General features: G+C 38.8%; 1 protein-coding gene across 4 annotated transcripts in view; it reads right to left on the bottom strand.

The window, feature by feature from the left end:
• The window catches only part of PPM1B (protein phosphatase, Mg2+/Mn2+ dependent 1B), a 78,134-nt gene that overhangs the window by 54,554 nt on the left and 2,640 nt on the right, over positions 1-20,940 (bottom strand). The gene's annotated exons all lie outside the window — the stretch shown is intronic.

Genomic DNA, 20,940 nt, shown 5'->3' with positions numbered 1-20,940 from the left:
TTCATAAAATGGAAATAGCTTTGTTGACAGTGGTATTTTGCTTTAGTCACAAATTTAATCTGAGAAAAAAATCTATCACACTGAATATGTACAGTGTGCTCTAAAAACCAAACTACATGCAGACCCATGAAAAGTATATATTCAGGCTATATCAAAAACAGAAAATTACCACTTAATCAACTTTAAAGTAGCAGTTCTCAACATAGGGCAAGATATCATACAAGAAGAATTAATTTAGCATCACTTGTCATGCTTTTTCAAATTCTACAAGACACAACTATAAGCAGGAACTTAGATGAATCTCATTAACAATGTTGAAAGAAACTAGAAATCAAAGAGTATACAATGTATGATTCCATTTAAATGAAATGTAAAAACAGGCAAAACTAATATAACAGGTTAGAAGCCAGGTAAGCATACAATGCATACAATAATTAGGATTACTATAAAACCCAATAATATTAAAGTCGTTATCAAAATATTTTTTAAAACCTGACGTAGTAATACATGTCTTCTTCACTAACACAATAATAATATCTAGTGGCAGGTCTAATAAATGTCATAATTCTGAAGTAGTGGTGAGTTTAGTAATATTTTAAGATACTTGCAACAACTATAATATGATATAGAAACATCTGACTTCTAAAGAAGACATGTAAAAAAGTATTGCTATACTACATTGATAATTGAAGAAAACGTTAAATTTCAATTAGAGATTAGTGAAAATAAAAACACGATCCTCCTGAATTTTATTGATAGATCTCTATGTGAGTCTGTGGGCTCCAGCTTAAGAATCCCTGATTTAGTCTGTGCCAATAGCAGCTTAGGGGAGAAGAAGGGAGGCATGATCTATCAAGTAGTCAGTTTTGAACATGTTCAGTTAGAGATGCCTATTACATGTCCAGTGGAGATACTGCAGGCAGGTGGATCTAGAAATAGATGTTCAGGAGTGGGATCAAGAATGAAGACATAAATTTGGGGGCATTTATATGGTAAAGTCTCCACTTAAACCCCTTGAGAACAGAGTAAATATAATTTAAAAAGAGAAGACACTAAAGAACTAAGTTCTTGAGCACTCCAACATTTAAAGGTCAAGAGATGAAAAAAAATGCAGTAAAAGTTACTGAGAATCAGTAACCAGAGTTGTGGGAGGAAAACCAACAGTGTGGTACCCCTGACAACAAATATGCCCTTACAGAGGAGGAAGTGATCAGCTGTGTCAAATGCTGCTATTCAGTCAATGTCCTATTAAAAAGAACAACCGCTGGATACCTATTAGAGCAGCAGACATTTTCTATGTGCTAGGAATTGTTTCAATGTATTTACAGGCATGAACTCATTTAATCCTCACAATAATCCTATGAGGAAAGTACTATTATAATCACTACATTACAAATGAGGAAACATACAATGAGGTTAAGAACTTGCCAAAGACACACAACTATCAAGTGGTAAAACTAAGATACTAACCCATGCAGTCCAATTCCAAAGCCAAATCTCATCTTCAGGCTCACAATTGGGTCAAAAAGCTCTCTGGCTAATTCTCTCCCTTCCTCCTGGGGCTCACTGGTATGTCCTTCAATATACTTAAGTAATAAAGAAGTTGAAGCTTTGGGCTTTACTGGGTGGTGATGAGGCAGCAGGCCTTTTGGATTCCTCTGGTTTTAGGTCATTCAGGCCTACTCAACAACTTACGTAAACCTTATCCCAGTATCCAGCTGTACTTGATTCTGGAGACTGACTCTCCCACCGGTTAAATACCTATTATTCCATCTTACTTATCCTACTCTATCCAGATATTTGTTTCCAAAACCACGTGGGAAGAATATTCAAGGCAAAATGTGCATATTCCTCATCTAAATGGCCTGATTTCATCGAATATCACCTGGCGAGTAATACAACACGGTAGTTAAGAACATGCACATGGACAGTCTAAGATGGCAGTAGTGGTAGCAGCAGAAGTTTTTAATGTCCTCACACAGACAAGGCAATCCAACAACAAAGGTATTATCTCCCCATAAGCTACAAATTGTTGTAAGACCCAAGTGGTATTAGCAATTGTGCAAAAGGAAGCAAGAGGAAAACAGGCTTCTGAAGATCCTGAGATGAGAGAAACTCCAACATCACAAATAGCTACTCACTGAAAAGTGTGACAGGACAATCTAGTAACAGCTAAAACTGAAAAGGAATTCTGCAAGACCCAACTGCTGAGGTCATGCAAAGGGACCAATATACAATAAGATCTGATAGTGCTGGAGCAATCTAGAGCCTACAAACTCTGAAATAAACGCTCCCTTGTTAGACAAAGCTCTACACTAAAGAAAAACTGCTAAGAAGAAAATCTAAAAATTCCACACACCCCCTACCTTCCTAAAAGTTCAGGAAAATATCCCAGTCCAATTCTATACAAAGTAATTATAAGAAAGAAAGAAAAAAAAGAATACGAAAACTAAAGTCCCTAGAGTCAAAGAAAGCACACTAGGAAAAAAGTGCCTATTAAAGAAAGGAAATCTGTAACCTAATATTTCAAAACAAACTAAAGAGAAAAGTAAAACAAGAAAAGCAAATCACAATTAGAAAACTTAAATATCAAGTAATCAAGAACAAAGTAATTATAACAAATTACTAGTATCGGCCGGGCGCGGTGGCTCACTCCTGTAATCCCAGCACTCTGGGAAGCCAAGGCAGGTGGATCACCTAAGGTGGGGAGTTTGAGACCAGCCTGACCAACATGTAGAAACCCCATCTCTACTAAAAATACAAAAAAGTTAGCCGGGCATGGAGGTGCATGCCTGTAATCCCAGCTACTCAGGAGGCTGAGGCAGGAGAATCACTTGAACCCGGGAGGCGGAGGTGGCGATGAGCCAAGATCATGCCATTGTACTCCAGCCTGGGCTACAAGAGTGAAACTCTGTCTCAAAAAAAATACATAAATAAAAATTAAAAAAAAAAAAAAAGAAACTACTAGCATTTCCCGTATGTATAGAGTATCATGCATAGAGAATGTTTCTCACGATATACAGCCATTTCAGTACCCAAAACACCAATATTCCTGACAAAACAGCTCAAACACTGATGTCCTGTGTGGTAGAATTAGCCAACTATCAGTCCTAAGAAGAGGCTTCTCGGGCCGGGCGCAGTGGCTCAAGCCTGTAATCCCAGCACTTTCGGAGGCCGAGATGGGCGGATCACGAGGTCAGGAGATCGAGACCATCCTGGCTAACACGGTGAAACCCCGTCTCTACTTAAAAATACAAAAAATTAGCCGGGCGAGGTGGCGGGCGACTGTAGTCCCAGCTACTCGGGAGGCTGAGGCAGGAGAATGGCGTGAACCCGGGAGGCGGAGCTTGCAGTGAGCCGAGATCTGGCCACAGCACTCCAGCCTGGGTGACAGCGAGACTCCGTCTCAAAAAAAAAAAAAAAAAAAAAGAAGAGGCTTCTCAAAATAAGGTACTTTGTAGCACTTCAAACTATTGGTAACTCCTCCATTCTGGAAACTCTTAACACTTGGGTTGACTTTCAAAACACTCTCAAATCACTTGCCTTTATTCTTTTTTCTGTAGCCTCTGAAAGAGGGAAGTGGGGTCCCAAAATAATATTTAACCTTCAACCCAAAACACAGTATCTGCCCTCTGATGCAATCTCATGGCTTAGGCTATGTATACACTGACTCCTCAGATGAATTTTAGTCTAGATTTTAAACATAAAGCTTAGCTGTGCTACCTCTCTCCAAATACAACATAATCAAAAACTTCAACTGTGCACCCAAGCCACCTTCCTATGCCTACCTATCTATTTGTATTGGTAAGAGCATTCCTCTAGTATTAATCCAGGACAGAAGCCATAAATCTTTTGATATATATTCAACCACCACTAAATCACTATGTTCCATCAATCTTGTTTTTCAGTGTCTCTCTTATTCTATCACCCTAAGTTTCAGCATCATCACATAATGCGTTGATTATCTAACTTATTCCTAGTGGATTTCCCTGACTTCAATCTCATTTTCCTCTAATCCACCTACAGATTATCATGTTTTTCCCTAAAACACACCTTAAATGTCCCTAAAAGACGTAGTGGCTTTTTACACCCTTATCAAGAACCTTCTCTAATCTGTCATGCCTAGGCTCTACACAGCCCAACTTCATCATGGTCACTCCCACCTCACAGTCAGTTTTTCCTACTTTATTTAGCTAGCCAAATCCTTCAAGGTGCCTATGAAATAATATTTCCTATCATGGGTATGGTGGCTCATGGCTGTAATCCCAGCACTTTTGGAGGCCAAAATGGAAAGATCGCTTAAGCACAGGAGTCGGAGGCCAACCAGCTTGGGTAACATAGTGAGACTCTGTCTATACAAACAATTTAAAAATTAGCCAGGTATGGTGGCACACACCTGTGGTCCTGGCTGCTTGGGAGGCTGGGGTGGGACAACTGCTTAAGCCTGGGAGATCGAGGCTGCAGTGAGCTGTGATCTGCACTCCAGCCTGGGCAAAAGAGCAAGTCCCTGTCTCCAGAACAAAACAAAACAAAACACTTCCTTCTCCTTCATGTCATCCCAACTCTTCCTACCACCATCTCACCACTCCTATAAAATCATTTGGATTCCTTTTAACATTTTTGCCCTTCTTAACTCCTTTCCTACCCTAACTTGTGACCTTGGCATCTAGTAGGTACTAAATAAAATATGTGTTAACTTAAAAGACACTTCTTAGCCAGGCATGGTGTCCCATGCCTGTAGTCCTAGCTCCTCAGGAAGCTGAGGCAGAAGGATAGCTTGAGACCAGAAGTTTGAGGCTGCAGTGAGATATGATCACCCCCCTGGTACTCTAGCCTGGACAACAGAGTGAGACACAATCTCAAAAAAAAAAAAAAAAAAAAGAGTAATTTAAAAAGATCTTTCTTCAAGAAAGAATGTCCTAGTCAGCTATTTCAACATTCCCAGAAATATTAAATTGGCAGAAACCTAAAAATCTACTGGAATGCTGATTAACCTCTATTATCCACTATAACATTTATTAAGTACAAGCAGTCCTTGATTTCCAGCAATTTTACTTTTGCTGATTCATTTAAAGCACCTAGCCAATTACACCTACTTACTATGGACAAAGGACACACTAATGAATTTATATTACTTGGTGTGTTTCCTGATGATGGGCATAGAGTATCCCCAACTCCCAAAGTCAGTCTAGCCCTGTAGCCCTTTTTGAGAACATCTTTGGCTCTAGATCAGATCTATTCAGCCAACTCTTCCTAAAGGTCTTCAAATGTAGGGCTGAGGAAAGAAAGATGAAGATTAAGCAAAACAGAGGGAGAAATATAGGAAGGAAAAGAAATATATACAAAGGATTGTTTGCCTTAAGTATTAAGCAATTGCCCTGTCCCTACCCCTATTGTTACCATTCAAGTACCATCCTTCCAAGCATTCATGTCAATCCAAATACACATTTTGGGTAATATTTTAGAGTTGACTTGAAGTTAAAGTCTTTTTCTTTTGGTGGCAGGGATGGGGACGAAGTTTTGCTCTTGTTGCCCAGGCTGGAGTGCAATGGTGCGATCTCAGCTCACTGCAACCTCTGCCTCCCAGGTTCAAGCAATTATCCTGCCTCAGCCTCCTGAGTAGTTGGGGTTACAGGCTCCCGCCACCACACCTGGCTAATTTTTGTATATTTAGTAGAGACGGGGGTTTCACCATGTTGACTAGGTTGGTCTTGAACTTCTGACCTCAGGTGATCCACCCACCTCAGCCTCCCAAAGTGCTGGGATTACAGGCATAAGCCACCATGCCCGGCCAGGTTAGTTTTTAATTCGCTCCATCATTTTATAGACACATTATCTAACATCTAAATCTAATATCTAATATCTAAAAACTCTTAAACACAATTAATAAAATAAACACCTGCATTCTAATGGCAAAGTAATTCCATATTTATGCCTGTAAGATTTTACTTTGTCATTAGGAAAACTAATAAGAAGATGCGAAATTAAAGTCAAAATAAAACACTATTTCTCTCTCCTTAGATTAAAAAAAGAGAGAGAGAGACTCTCAATACCAAATGCAGACAAGAATACAGAGCTTTGCTGTTTGGTATAGTAGCCACTAACCACTCAGGACTAGTAAGAATTTTAAATGAGGCTAATGCAAACAGAGATTTGCTGTAAGTGTAAAATACACAATGGATTTTAAATATTTAATGTATTAGTAGTTTTCACACTGCTGATAAAGACATACCCAAGACTGGGCAATTTACAAAAGAAAGAGGTTTAACGGACTTTCAGTTCCACATGGCCAGGGAGGCCTCAGGATCACTGCTGAAGGCAAGGAGGAGCAGGTCACATCTTACATAGATAGCAGCAGGCAAAGAGAGAGCGCTTGTGTAGGGAAGCTCCCCATTATAAAACCATCAGATCTCATGAGACTTATTATCATGAGAACAGCACAGGAAAGACTTGTCCCCATGATTCAATTACCTCCCACGGGGTCCCTCTCACAACACCTGGGAATTCAAGATGAGACTTGGGTGTAGACACAGCCAAATCACATCATTTAATATTTATTAAAAGAATTCAAAATAGCTAATTAACTTCACTGTTTACAAATTGAATCATTTTGGAACTACTGGATTAAATAAAATACATTACTAAAATTAACTTTGCCTGTTTCTTTTTTACAATGTGTACTAGAAAAATTTAAATTACATTATATTTATATAGGACAGCACTGAATTAAAACAACAGAAACTTTTGGCTGGGCACGGTGGCTCATGCCTGTAATCCCAACACTTTGAGAAGCCAAGGTGGGCGGTTCATGAGGTCAGGAGTTCAAGACCAGCCTGACCAACATAGTGAAACCCCATCTCTACTAAAAATACAAAACTTAGCCGGGTGTGGTGGCGCATGCCTGTAATCCTAGCTACTTAGGAGGCTGAGGCGAGGCTGAGGCAGGAGAAACGCTTGAACTTGGGAGGTGGAGGTTGCAGTGAGCCGAAATCATGCCACTGCACTCCAGCCTGGGTGACACAGCAAGACTCAAAAAAAAAAACAAAAAAACAAAAAAACCAAAAAAACGAAAACCAAAAAAAACAGGCCAGGCGCAGTGACTCACACCTGTAATCCCAGCACTTTGGGAGGCCACGGTGGGAGGATCAACTGAGGTCAGGAGTTCAAGACCACCTTGGCCAATATGGTGAAACCCCATCTCTACTAAAAATACAAAAAAATTAGTTGGGGGTGGCAGCAGGTGCCTGTAATCCCAGCTACTTCAGGAGGCTGAGACAGGAGTATAGCTTGAACCCAGGAAGTAGAGGTTGCAATGAGCCAAGATTGCGCCATTGCACTCCAGCCTGGGTGACAAGAGCAAAACTCTGTCTCCAAAAAAAAAAAAAAAATATATATATATATATATGTGTATGTCTCTCTCTATATATAGACACCACTGGCAGGAGTATAAATTGGTATAACAACATTGGAGAGAATTTTGGAAATATCTAGTTAGGACTATAAGGATGGCCTACAGTTTAGCAATTTTACTCCCTAGAGAAATTCTCGCATGTATATATGGCATGTAAATAGTTTTAGACCATTGATTAAAATTACAAAAATAATCCAAATGTCCTTCCAAAAAGACTAGACAAAATGTGTTCTAGCTGCATGTGGTGGCTCACACCTGTAATCATAATGCTTTAGGAGGACAAAGGAGGTGGATCACTTGAGCTCAGGAATTAGAAGCCAGCCTGGGCAACATGGTGAAACCTCATCTCTACAAAAAAACACAAAAATTAGCCAGATGTGGTGGTGTATACCTGTAGTTCCAGGTATTTGGGAGCCTGAGGTGGGAGGATCATTTGAGCCTGGGAGGTCAAGGCTGCAGTGAGCCAAGATTGAGCCACTGCACTCTAACCTGAGCAATAGAGCCAGACCTTGTCTTATTAAAAATAAAAAAAAAGAACTGTTCTAATCATACAATGGAATACTATGCAATATATATGCAATACTATGGAAAAAAGGGACTAGAACAAAAAAAGAACTGCAAAAATATTAAGTGACAAGAACAAATTGTAAAAAAAAAAAAAAAACCTTTTATATATGATCATGTACATAAGCCTCTTAAAACAGTACTATATGCTATTTAGAAATAGACACATGTAGGCCAGGCACGGTGGCTCACACCTGTAATCCCAGCACTTTGGGAGGCCAAGGCGGGCGGATCATGAGGTCAGGAGTTCGAGACCGGCCTGGCCAACACGGTGAAACCCCATCTCTACTAAAATACAAAAATTAGCTGGGCGTGGTGCCATGTGCCTGTAATCTCAGCCACTCGAGAGGCTGAGGCAGGAGAATTGCTTAAAACCTGAAGGCGGAGGTTACAGTGAGCTGAGATCATGCCACTGTACTCCAGCCTGGGCAACAAGAGGAACTCCATCTCAAAAAAAAAAAAAAAAAGAAACAGATACATGTATGAAGATCGTATCTATGAGGCAGGCATGAAATTTAGGATAGTGGCAGAGAAAGAAGATGGAATTCAGGAAGATTACAGAAGAGCTTCAACTACCTAAACTAAGCTGGGTGGTGGGTACTTCATTGTTCAATATTTTTAACTCTATGTCTGAAATATTTCCAAACTTTTAACAGAAGATTTTACATATCATGTGTAGCACTAACTGGGTATACTTTATGGTTTGGGGGACATAATGAAACAGTAACTGCACAATTTTAACCATGATAAAAGCAGTTATCCCTTGAATAACATCAGAGTACAGGAGATGTAGCAAACACCAAAAATATAAACACCAAATATATAAATACCAATTGTATACCACTACAATGAGAAAAAGGGAACAAAACATACATCCTAGATCATGAGTCAACAAACTTTCTCTTTTAAGGTCAAAAGGGTAAATATTTTTGGGTTTGCAAGGCCATATGGTTTCTCTCTCAAGTACTCAACTCTGCTTTAGTAATGGGAAAGCTGCCATAGACAAATGAACATGGCTATCTTCCAATAAAACTTTACAAAAAGAAGCAGCAGGCCAAATTGGGCTGAGAGGTTACAGTTTGATGACACCTGTCTAGATCCACCTTTAAAAAAGGTATCAGTAAGTCTATTAAGTGAAAGTCTGAAAGGGAAATGGATTTGCATAGTAATGGTATATGCCACGATCATCTGATAATTACAAAAGAGAAAATGTTCCTTCTCCACAAAGACATCTAGCACTTACCACCACCCTTAACCCAGTGATCAAACTTAGCACCACTACTACTGTTAAATTCAGGCATTGGTCAGGCATGGTAGCTCATGCCTATAATCCCAACACTTTGGTAGGCCAAGGCGCATGAATCACGAAGTCAGGAGTTGAAGACCAGTCTGGCCAAGATGGTGAAACCCCATCTCTACTAAAAAACTACAAAAATTATCCAGGTGTGGTGGTTGGTGCCTGTAATCCCAGTTACTCGCAAGGCTGAGGCAGGACAATAGATTGAACACGGGCGGCAGAGGCTGCAGTGAGCCGAGATTGCGCCACTGCACTCCAGCCTGGGCGACAGAATGAGACTCCGTCTCAAAAACAAACAAAAAACCAAACAAAAAAGTCAGGCAGTTTGTGCTTCTGATGCAATATAACATAAAGCAGCATCACCTATAACCTATCCTGGCCAAAATGGTTAACCTAAACTTAACAGTCATTAGATCTAACTTAATAGTTTAAGAAGACACAGAAATAAGTTTTAAACAAAATCTCAAAGAAATAATCAGATGAATTCTGAATATAGGACATTTTACAAGACAATTGGTGCCCTCAAAAAGAGAAAATCATTTGAGTGTTTAAATTTGTAAGAGAACAGAGGCTCAATAACAAACATGATATAATGTACAATCTTCAAAGACCTTGGTTTGTGGGGGGAAAGCTACGTAAGACTTTTTTTTTACCCAATTGGGGAAGTCTGAATATGGATTGTGGATCAGATGGATTGGGGAATTAATTTTGTCAGGTAAGATAATTTTGCAGGTATAGAGGAAAATCATTTTTTGGAGATTCATACTTACGTATTTAGGAGTAAAGTGACATGACATCTCTGTAATTTCTAAATGGCTCGTATGGCAATGTTATGGATTGAATCTGCGTCCACCCCTCCCCCACAATTTATATGTTAAAATCCTAACCCCCAATGTGATATGAAGTGGGTCCTTTGGAAGGTAATTCGGTCATCAGGTTGGAGCCTTCATGAATACTATTAGTGCCCTTATAAAAAGGACTCCAAAGAGCTCTCTAGCTCTGCCTACCATGTAAGCACACAAAATGGAAATGTGCAGACCAGAAAGACAGCCCTCATCAAACACCAGATCTGCCAGCACCTTCATTTTAGAACTTGCCAGCTTTCAGAACTGTAAGAAACACATTTGTGTTTTTTTATAGGCTACCCAGTCTACGGTATTCTTTTACAGCAGCCTGAACTAAAACAGGCAAAAATACAAAATACTGTTGAATTTAGGTGATTGGTATATAGACACTCAGGGTACTACTATAATGTTTTGCAGCATTAAAATTTTTCATATTAAAAAGCAAAAAATCCAGTATGAAATGATTTATAATTTATTAAATTTGTTACTCTCCCCCCAAATATTAAAGTGGTCCTAAGTTTCCCCCAGAGTCCTCAAGGTTAAATATCAAAATCTACCCAAAATAAATTCTCCAAAAGTTCAAGACCCTGATGTTTTTCCTTTTAAGCATGTGATTTCTAAAAGTGAGGACAAGGCAAAAATCACAAGATACTTTGTATTATCATTGTTCTCCAAAGCGACTAATGCCTATAGACAATATTTATTAAACAAAAATGAATAGAAGGAAATTTGTGTTTATTTATTTATTTATTTTATTTTGAGACAGTGTGTCGTCACTCTGTTGCCCAGGCTGGAATGCAGTAGCACGATCTCGGCTCACTACAACCTCCGCCTGTTCATACATTCAACAACCATCCTTTTCCCTCTCCCTACCCACGAATCCAGGAATCCCCAACCCCCAGGCCATAGACCAGTACCCTCCATGAACTGTTAGGAACCGGGCTGCACAGCAGGAGGTGAGCAGTAGGCAAGCAAGTGAAGCTACTGCTGCTCTCCATGGCTGGCATTATTGCCTGAGCTCCACCTCCTGTCACATCAGCGGCAGCATTAGATTCTTACAGGAGTGCAAACCCTACTGTGAACTGTGCACGCAAGGGGTCTAGGTTGTGCGCTCCTTATAAGAATCTAATGCCTGATGATCAGTAATTGTCTCCTATTACCCTCAGATAGGACCATCGAGTCGCTGGAAAACAAGGTCGGGGCTCCCAGTGATTCCACATTATGAAAAACTGTGTAATTATTTCATTATACATTACATTGTAATAATAATAGAAATAAAGTGCACAACAAATGTAACGTGCTTGAATCATCCTGAAACCCTCACATCATCTGTGGAAAAAATTGTCTTCCATGAAACCGGTCCCTGGTACCAAAAAGGTTGGGGACCTCTGCACTACTCCTTTCCTCTCCCTAGAAGATGCTGTTTAGCTTATTTACTCATTTATTCAGCTAATATTTGTAGAACACAATATAGATACACGGATAGATCAGCATACAAAATAACACAGTTATTGCCCTTACGTGGTTCATGCTCTGGTAGAAAATGAGAATCTTAGAACAGGACTCTTGATTTTGGAGTCAAAAGAACCTCAAGATATCACATGGTCCAGGCCTCTCCCTTAACCCTGATAAAAATGTTAAGATTGGGCCGGGCGCGGTGGCTCAAGCCTGTAATCCCAGCACTTTGGGAGGCCGAGACGGGCGGATCACAAGGTCAGGAGATCGAGACCATCCTGGCTAACACGGTGAAACCCCGTCTCTATTAAGAAATACAAAAAACTAGCCGGGCGAGGTGGCGGGCGCCTGTAGTCCCAGCTACTCAGGAGGCTGAGGCCGGAGAATGGCGTGAACCCGGGAGGCGGAGCTTGCAGTGAGCTGAGATCCGGCCACTGCGCTCCAGCCTGGGGGACAGACCGAGACTCCGTCTCAAAAAAAAAAAAAAATGTTAAGATTGAAGGTTAAGGCTACTAAATCCTAGAAAGAGTAAGTACATATGCCACAGAACCATTAAAAGCTTGAGTAGGAACCACAAACAGGGTCTTTTGCTTCCAAGTTTCAGTACTCTTTCAACTTACCATATATCATTTAGTAGTATAATAGTAGTAGTATTAATAGTAGTAATAGCAATCGAAAGCATTCAATAAAGGTTACCCGTTATAATGTGCCAGTCTCTATGCTAAAAGCTTTACATAGATTATCCCAACCCAACAATCTTATGAACACTCTCAATTTAGAAATGAGAAAACTGAAGTTTAGAAACATTAAGTAACCTACCCGTGGTGGAGCAGGGATTCAAATCCAAGAATATGACGTTGGAGTCAATGTTCCCAACCACTATCCTCCTTTTTCCAGAAATATAACCCACACTAAGTATAAAGGCTTCTTACACTTTATACACTTATAAACAGTGCTAAGCATCCTACAGCATTACCTGCAAGCACACAGTAGCAACAATTCAGAAATATTTCTCTAAATCTGTTGAGAAGATACCTTATCCACATTTGAGAAACAATAATATCATTATCATTACCATATGGACAGCCTCTCTAGCCGTCCATCTTTCAAATACACAACTGAAACTACTGCTGTCTAGCATCTCCCGAACTTTCTTTAGCCAAAGTATCTGACAAGCAACTAAATATCAAACTTATTTTTACCTTGAGATTGTTTTCAATCCTCTTAAAAACATAGGTTCGATGTGATTCCAGACGTTCTCTATAATTATCACTACTCCTTTATATTCAAATATGCCTTATACTTGACTCCATAATTTGGCAATATAAACCTGAACAAAGACAAAAAGACCCAGCTACATGAACTGCCCTCTGTAAGGTGGTCATAAGGTCTGAAAACACAGATTTTTTTGCGACGGAGTCTTGCTCTGTTGCCAGGCTGGAGTGCAGTGGTGCAATCTTGGCTCACTGCAACCTCTGCCTCCTGGGTTCAAACAATTCTCCTGCCTCTGCCTCCCAAGTAGCTGGGACTACAGGCGCAAACCACCATGCCCAGCTAATTTTTGTATTTTTAGTAGAGACCGGGTTTCACCATGTTGGCCAGGATGGTCTTGAACTCCTGACTTCATGATCTGCCTGCCTCGGCCTCTCAAAGTGCTGGGATTACAGGGGTGAGCCACTGCCCCGGCCATAGATATTATTTTCATATTCTGTAACACAACATCAATATACAATTACTGTATAGCCACCTGTGTATACAAACTTGGTGGCCACCCTGTGCTTAAAAATCAAGTAAGCAAAGACATAGGCAGAAAAAGTAACTCAAAGCAAAAGCAAACTGAAGAGTAAGTAACCTAAACTTAAATATAATCACTGGGAAGAAGATTCAAGATGTAGAGTAAGAATAATAAGGCAAGTCAACATCATCACTAATCTTTCCAAACATGCCCTTACTAACTAGAGTTAGAGTTTATTAAAAAGGAGGGTGGGAGGGGCATAACTGAAAACGACTACATATATTACATATTAAGCTAAAAGTTATTTCACTGCCGGGCGCAGTGGCTCACGCCTGTAATTCTGACACTTTGGGAGGCTGAGGCGAGTGGATCACCTAAAGTCGGGAGTTCGAGACCAGCCTGATCAATATGGAGAAACCCTGTCTCTACTAAAAATATAAAAAATTAGCCAGGCATGGTGGCACATGCCTATAGTCCCAGCTACTCGGGAGGCTGAGGTAAGAGAATTGCTTGAACCCAGGAAGCAGAGATTGTGGTGCACCAAGATTGTGCCATTGCACTCCAGCCTGGGCAACAAGAGCAAAACTCTGTCTCAAAAAAAAAAAAAGTTATTTCACTTTCACATTGCAATTCAAAATACTCCAGAACAGCTGAATAGAAATAAACTCAATTTCCTTAAGTTTAGGACCAGCAACCACCAAAGATTTAATAAAATGTTAGATTATATAAACAAAACCAGTTACAAGAGATAATTTTTTAAAATTCAAGTAAGGTTGTTTTTGGTTATTTTTAAATCTAAGATAGATGGCCAAATGTTGAACAACTTAATGAATCTGTTCTGAATTATGGTATTAAATTTAATATATTCTAAAAATTCAAGTTCTCTTGCACATCAGCATTTTGATAAAGTAACAGAGTTACAAAAATACATTAAAAATGAAACTAGGCTGGGGACAGTGGCTCATGCCTATAATCCCAGCACTTTGGAAGACTGAGGTGGGCAGATTACCTGAGGTCAGGAGTTCAAGACCAGCTTGGCCAACATGGTGAAACCCTGTCTCTACGAAAAATACAAAATTAGCTGGGCATGGTGCCACAGGCCTGTAACCCCAGCTACTTGGGAGTCTGAGGCAGGAGAATCGCTTGAACCGGGAGGTGGAGGCTGCAGTGAGCCGAGATTGCACCACTGCACTCCAGCCTGGGCAACAGAGCAATACTTCGTCTCAAAAAATAAATAAATACATAATAAAAATACACATACATGCACACACACAAATACACTAGTAATCTGAAGGCGTATTTGGGCATAATAAATGAGGAACCTCAAGTCATAAATAGAACATTCATTTTTATATTGAGGCACTGACATAAATGCAAGTTGATTTGCTTTAAAATTAAAAAAATCAATTTTGATTCACTTTAGCAATGAAGATCAAATGAAACTGACTCATAAATGAAAGCAGAAGACCACCAAGCATTAAAATAAGAACAAAAAGATGAAAGATCTTTTATGCTTAAGTTTGCAATGTTTGTATAAACTCAAGAGGCCTCTTTACCAAACTGGTTCAAAAGGAAACCAATAGAAAGAACAGAAAGCAAAAATTAAGCACCTGATTCACGCATCTAAGTGCAATGCGACAATCTCATATGCAGAAAAAGCAAAAGCACAACGTTAAGTAATACAACAAAGCTATGGAAGGAGAAGCAGTGATAAATATACAGACCAAGTTGAGCACAATAAACCAAGAGACAAATTGGCTCCATTAGCCATGTTTGCTAAGAGCACAAAAGTATCCATTAAAATCAGTGACAATATTACCAGGCCCTATTGGTCAGTCACTAATCCTTCAGTTATACTCACATAAGAACAGAAAGTTTTTTAAACACAAATGACAGCATACATTTTATAGGTACATCCCAATTATTTAAATCAGACTTAAAAAATCCTGTTCACCCTCCTCCTATTGTTCCACCTTTACTCCCATCCTCCTTTCCAGGAACTCATCTATCCAAGGTTGTACAGTAAATGGAAACACCTGAAGCCCCCAGATTTCCCTCACGTCTGTCTAATGCAGGGATCTCTTTTTCTCTCTTTGGGTCATCTTTTAATCTTAAACCAATGTCTTTCTCTAAGGTACAACACTATTTCCCCTTTCCTCTTTTCAGTCTAGTTTTTATCCAATTACAGAAAACCTCTTCCTTTCCTTTTGTTAAAAATAGTAAAGCTGTAATCACAGCTTTTAAGTTCAGTGTAGAAAACACACACACCCCAAATTCTCCACTCAAGTTTTTAAGCCAGCCACATAAGGAGTTCAGCTGTAATGTAAACTGGGAGTTGTTGGTTAACAGAATGCAAGATCGTCAAGGACAAGGATTTGGAATTTTGTCTGTTTTGTTCAGATACTAGCATGAAATGGTCCCTTTGCACGCAGAAGGCACTCAGTGAATATAAGAATTGGCTGGAGGGCTACAGACTAAATACTATTAGACTATTCTGAATTCTTTACTTCTCAGTGGGTTGGTAGCTCCGAGTAAATAAAAGCAGAAAGACTCCCAAACCTAAATGAAATCTCCTATATAGTCTAACATTTGTAGTGCTTTGAATTAATTATGTCCCCCCTGCTCTTTCTTGTTTTTTCTTGAGACAGAGTCTCACTCTGTGGCCCAGGTTGGAATGCAGTGGTGTGATTTCGGCTCACTGCAACCTCCACCTCCTTGGTTCAAGTGATTCTCCTGTCTCAGCCTCTTGAGTAGCTGGGATTACAGGCACATGCCGCCACATCGGCTAATTTTTTTGTATTTTAGTAGACACGGGGTTTCACCGTGTTGCCCAGGCTGGTCTTGAACTCCTAAGCTCAGGCAATCTGCCCACCTCGACCTCCCAAAGTGCTATGATTACAGGCATGAGCCACTGCGCCCAGCCATGTCCTCTTTTTAAGGGACTAAGAAGGGCCACCTGTCTTCAACAGATAATGCCATTTCCCCATCTCACAGATAAATGCTTTAGTCAGAACAAGGGAAAAGAAAAACACTGCCCAAATAGGTTAAACACCCATACTGACACTCCTAGATTCTACTACTCATAAGAGCATCTATTAACTATCCCTTTTCAATGCGAGGAGTGCTCTTAATACCTATACATCAAGAAAATAAAATGTAATTAGATTTAAAAATCAGTGACATTACTCTCAAGCTTAAAAGCGCTTCGCAAGCCTTCAAACTCTTACAAATTACATATTCTTTATCAAATCCACTTCCTCTCAGGCAAACAACACTTACTCATTTGTTTTATTTTCTTGTGTATTATACGTTTGAATCTACCTGATAACATAACCGCATTTTAAAAGTTTTCTATAAAAGACAAGGTTTTTTCCTATTTCTAGCACACAAATGTACTTTTCATTCACAAGAGATTCTGAAGTGAAGGACATTCTACGTAGACAATACTCGCAGCAATCCTAGAGACAGGCCTTATCCTCCCTGTATCACTACCAGTAATTGGTACCATCTCTAAGAGAAAGACAAGTTCCTTAATAGTCAATAGATGGCTTCCAAAGTTTGTCTGTCTCCTCTGAGATCGGATTTAACTGGATCTTCTTTTGTTCACAAGGATGCAAAACAATTTTCCAAGAAGTGTTATGTTTCTAAACTTCAAGATTTTTAATTTTCAAGAAATGAATCAATTTAAAGCTAAAAAATACAATCTTTATGATACTTCAACATTCTCCAAGAGAAAACTTTGAATCCATTTTACATTTAGCAACTTAATATTAAACTATGTGATAAATCAAAAGTTTTAAATTAGTAAAATACGTTTTAAATGTTATAAACCACGTCAAATGTATAATATATGAACTAACAAATTAAAATACTACAATTGATTAAGCTACAAGGTTCTTGTGGTTAAACAAGTTATTACAAAGAGTATTATTATTATTTTTGTTTTGAGACAGGGTCTCACTCTGTCGCCCAGGCTGGAGTGCAGTGGCATGATCTTGGCTTACTGCAACCTCCACCTCTTGGGTACAAGCAATTCTCCACCACAGCCTCCGGGGTAGCTGGGACTACAGGCATGTGCCACTACACCCAGCTAATTTTTCTATTTTTTGGTAGAGACACAGTTTCACCATGTTGGCCAGGCTAGTCTCGAACTCCTGACCTCAAGTGATTCACCAACCTCGGGCTCCCAAAGTACTGGGATTACAGGGATGAGCCACTGTGCCTGGCCATGAAGAGTATTACTTAAAAAGGTGTATGTTAGGCCAAGCAATAACAAGATATTGTAGATGTGATCACAAGTTAGTTATAGTAAAACAAAAAGAAAAAATATACTTAAGCACTCTTTTGTGTCATGATTTACCATAATTCAGTAAAGTGTTTATGGTTGTTATTAAAGCTAGCCTGAAGGGGAGAAATAAAGCACCCTGTAATTTGAATGAAAACTACAAAGTGTGAGATCTTGAGGGGCAAAAAAGAAATGAAAAAAGAAAACAAAAAAGAAAAAAAGTATGTAAGTTATTGTACAGTATTTATGTTTCCTAGGATGTTATATGCTACTAAAAACTAACTCTCAAAATCTTTAAATACTCTGAAAAATAAGTACACTATATAGATTACGCTTTTGGAAAATTTCATAACATCATCAATAATTTAGTAAAGGGTTCTTTTCATCATAACGCTCATTCAACTATCTGGTCTAACAGTCTTTTTTGGCCAGCCAGTACATCTGGCTAATTTCTGTATTTGTAGTAGGGACTGGGTTTTACCACGTTGGTCAGGCCAGGCTAGTCTCAAGAGATCTGCCCGCCTTGGCCTCCCAAAGTACTGGGATTACGGGCGTGAGTCACCGCACCTGGCCACACTTGTTAGTCTTCTACGTAGTCTTTAAGAAAAGGAATATAGATGGAAATGTTCCAAAGTGTCAATCATCTTAAATCAAATGGACACAAAGAGATTAAATCACATCAGAATTTTTTTAAAAATAGAGGCATGGTCTTACTCTGTCATCCAGGCTAGAGTAAACTGGTGCAATCACACCTCGCTGCAGCTTTGACCTCCCTGGCTCAAGTGATCCTCCCACCTCAGCCTCCCAAGTAGCTAACTACAGGTGCACACCACCACGCCCAGCTAACTTTATTTTTTGTAGAGACAGGGTCTTGCTATGTCGCCCAGGCTGATCTCAAACAATCCATCTGCCTCAGCCTCCCAAAACGTTGGGAGAGGAGTGAGCCACTGTGCCTGGCCTAGAAACATTTTACTTGCAAAGATTCTAAAATGGCTAATCAAAGATAATAGCATACTTAAATTAGTCCAAAAGATGAAAGCCCATTTTTTAACTCAATGTTTTGATGTAAGTAAGCATCACCAACAAAAACAAAGAAAAAATACAGATTATGAAGCTCATGTATCTTTTTCTTCACCTGTTTTTGTTAGATCAGCCACTAGAAGCTAAAAAGTTGTCATTCTGCAAATTTTATGACAGCCAAAACAAACTACAAAAATTAAATATTTCCCAAAACCATTTTACCATCAATGTTTAAGTATAGGATAGTGAAATGTCAGTACTCTTAACCATCAATTCTGCTAATATAATATATAAGATACATTTTACAATAAAACTTCAAAGCTGCTCATATAAATAGCAGTATTCCATTTCATTCCAATTCTGAAATTAGTTCAGTAAAGGAAAAACAAAAAGAATCAGGTACAATGTGAAGAATAACTGAAAATCCAGGAATATCATACTCCCAAAAATTATCTTACCATTAATCATGATTTCACATTTTATGCTATTACTTGAATAAATTTTGCTATTATAATTTTGGATTAAAAAACTTTTGTTATTCTGATGCCATTGGTTATTTGTTTGCTGACTAATTTTTATTAAAATCAGTGAATTGTGAAAGGCATATTTCACAGAAAATATAAAATACTACATGCTGCATTTTTTAAAAGTGAGAGTTAGAATTATACTACTTAACTACTTTCTATGCTAAGTAATGTCACAAAATACTTTAAAATAGTTACACACAAAAATATTCATGAAATATAGCCTTTTTTTCTTTTTTTTTTTGAGACAGAGTCTTACTCTGTCACCCAGGCTAGACTGCAGTGGCACGATCTCGGCTCACTGCAACCTCCACCTCCTGAGTTCAAGTGATTCTCCTGCCTCAGCCTCCTGAGTAGATAGGATTACAAGCATGCGCCACCACACCCGGCTAAGTTTTGTATTTTCAGTAGAGATGGGGTTTTACCATGTTGGCCAGGCTGGTCACGAACTCCAGACCTCAAGTGATCCACCCGCCTCAGCCTCCCAAAGTGCTGGGATTACAGGCGTGAGCCACCGCACCTGGCCTATATAGCCTCTTTTTAATAAATCACCACAATCACTAAGTGATACTGTGGCCAATTCTACTATTCCAAGACTGCCAAGACATAATCAGCATCGTATTTTAATTCAAAAGATTCCATAAAAAAATGTTTGTTATAGCAAAGATAACTTTCAACAAGAGCCACTTTTTCTGACCTTGTCAACCTGTGAATCAGCTATTCTTAGAAGCACAGTTACTTGGACACTACACCATTCCTTCAGATGATGTAATCTTAAGGAATTTAGTAATTAGGTGAATTACTAACATAAAACAGTATTTACTGACATGACTAAACTGAAAGGCCTTTCACCTATTCCTAGAGTCTTCACAGAAATCAGACACCCAGTGTAAGAAAACAGTGTTGAAAGCTCTGCTGGTCACATCAAAGAGAATAATCACTTCAACAAATCCAGAGGATATCTTAAAGTATGAAATCTTAAAGCATGAAAGCTCAAATAAAACTACTACTGCGTACTAATACACAGCAACAAAAAGAACCACTGCAGAAACTGTTATAAGACTTTATGAGAGCAAAAACAAATGAAGAGGCGAAAACACAACAACCATTAAGAAAAAAAAAAAAAAAGACAAAGAAGGCATTGAGAGAAGCAGCACAAAATAAAGATTATCCCTGAAAGAAAATCTGTTGACTAAAATATTCTGTTCTAAATACTTAATTTTAAAATTTCGATTAGAACAACACGCTGTCCATTTGGCAGATCTACAAAAACATTTCCTTAAAAAATTACCATTACTTCAGCTATATTTTTAACAGGCCTGTTCACTTGGAAAAGACTATCATAATAATTAGAATAACTTGTCTCACTATTTACTTAGAAATGCTCTATTTAAAAGTAGGCCAACAATAGGAACTTTGCTACTGCACAACAGAGAAAGTAAATGAAATAACATCTATTAACATTCAGTGTCCATAGCATGTTTCTCCACCTCCTAGAACATACTGTGACTTACACTGTCTACCCTGAACAATTTACCACTTCTTCATCCATGCAGTAGCTCAAATAAAGACAGTTCCTGTGTTAATCCCACAATAAGCCTCAGTAATTCTCACATCACCGTCGTTGTAAACGTTTGTTAACAGAAAAAGAATGTTTTTCCTAAAATAGCTACATAACACTAAGACTACTCAAATTCCTAAATAATCCTTTTACAACATGCCTGCCAACTTTATTTTGATACATTAAACATGTGGAGCCTATTTTAAAAGCTCTTTAACTGTGACTTTATCAAAACAGCTTCCT

The sequence above is a fragment of the Theropithecus gelada genome, chromosome 13, assembly GCF_003255815.1.
Source record: "Theropithecus gelada isolate Dixy chromosome 13, Tgel_1.0, whole genome shotgun sequence".
Classification (NCBI taxonomy): Eukaryota; Metazoa; Chordata; class Mammalia; order Primates; family Cercopithecidae; genus Theropithecus; species Theropithecus gelada.
Note: the sequence above shows the minus strand (reverse complement) of the source record. Positions and strands in the feature narration are given on the sequence as shown.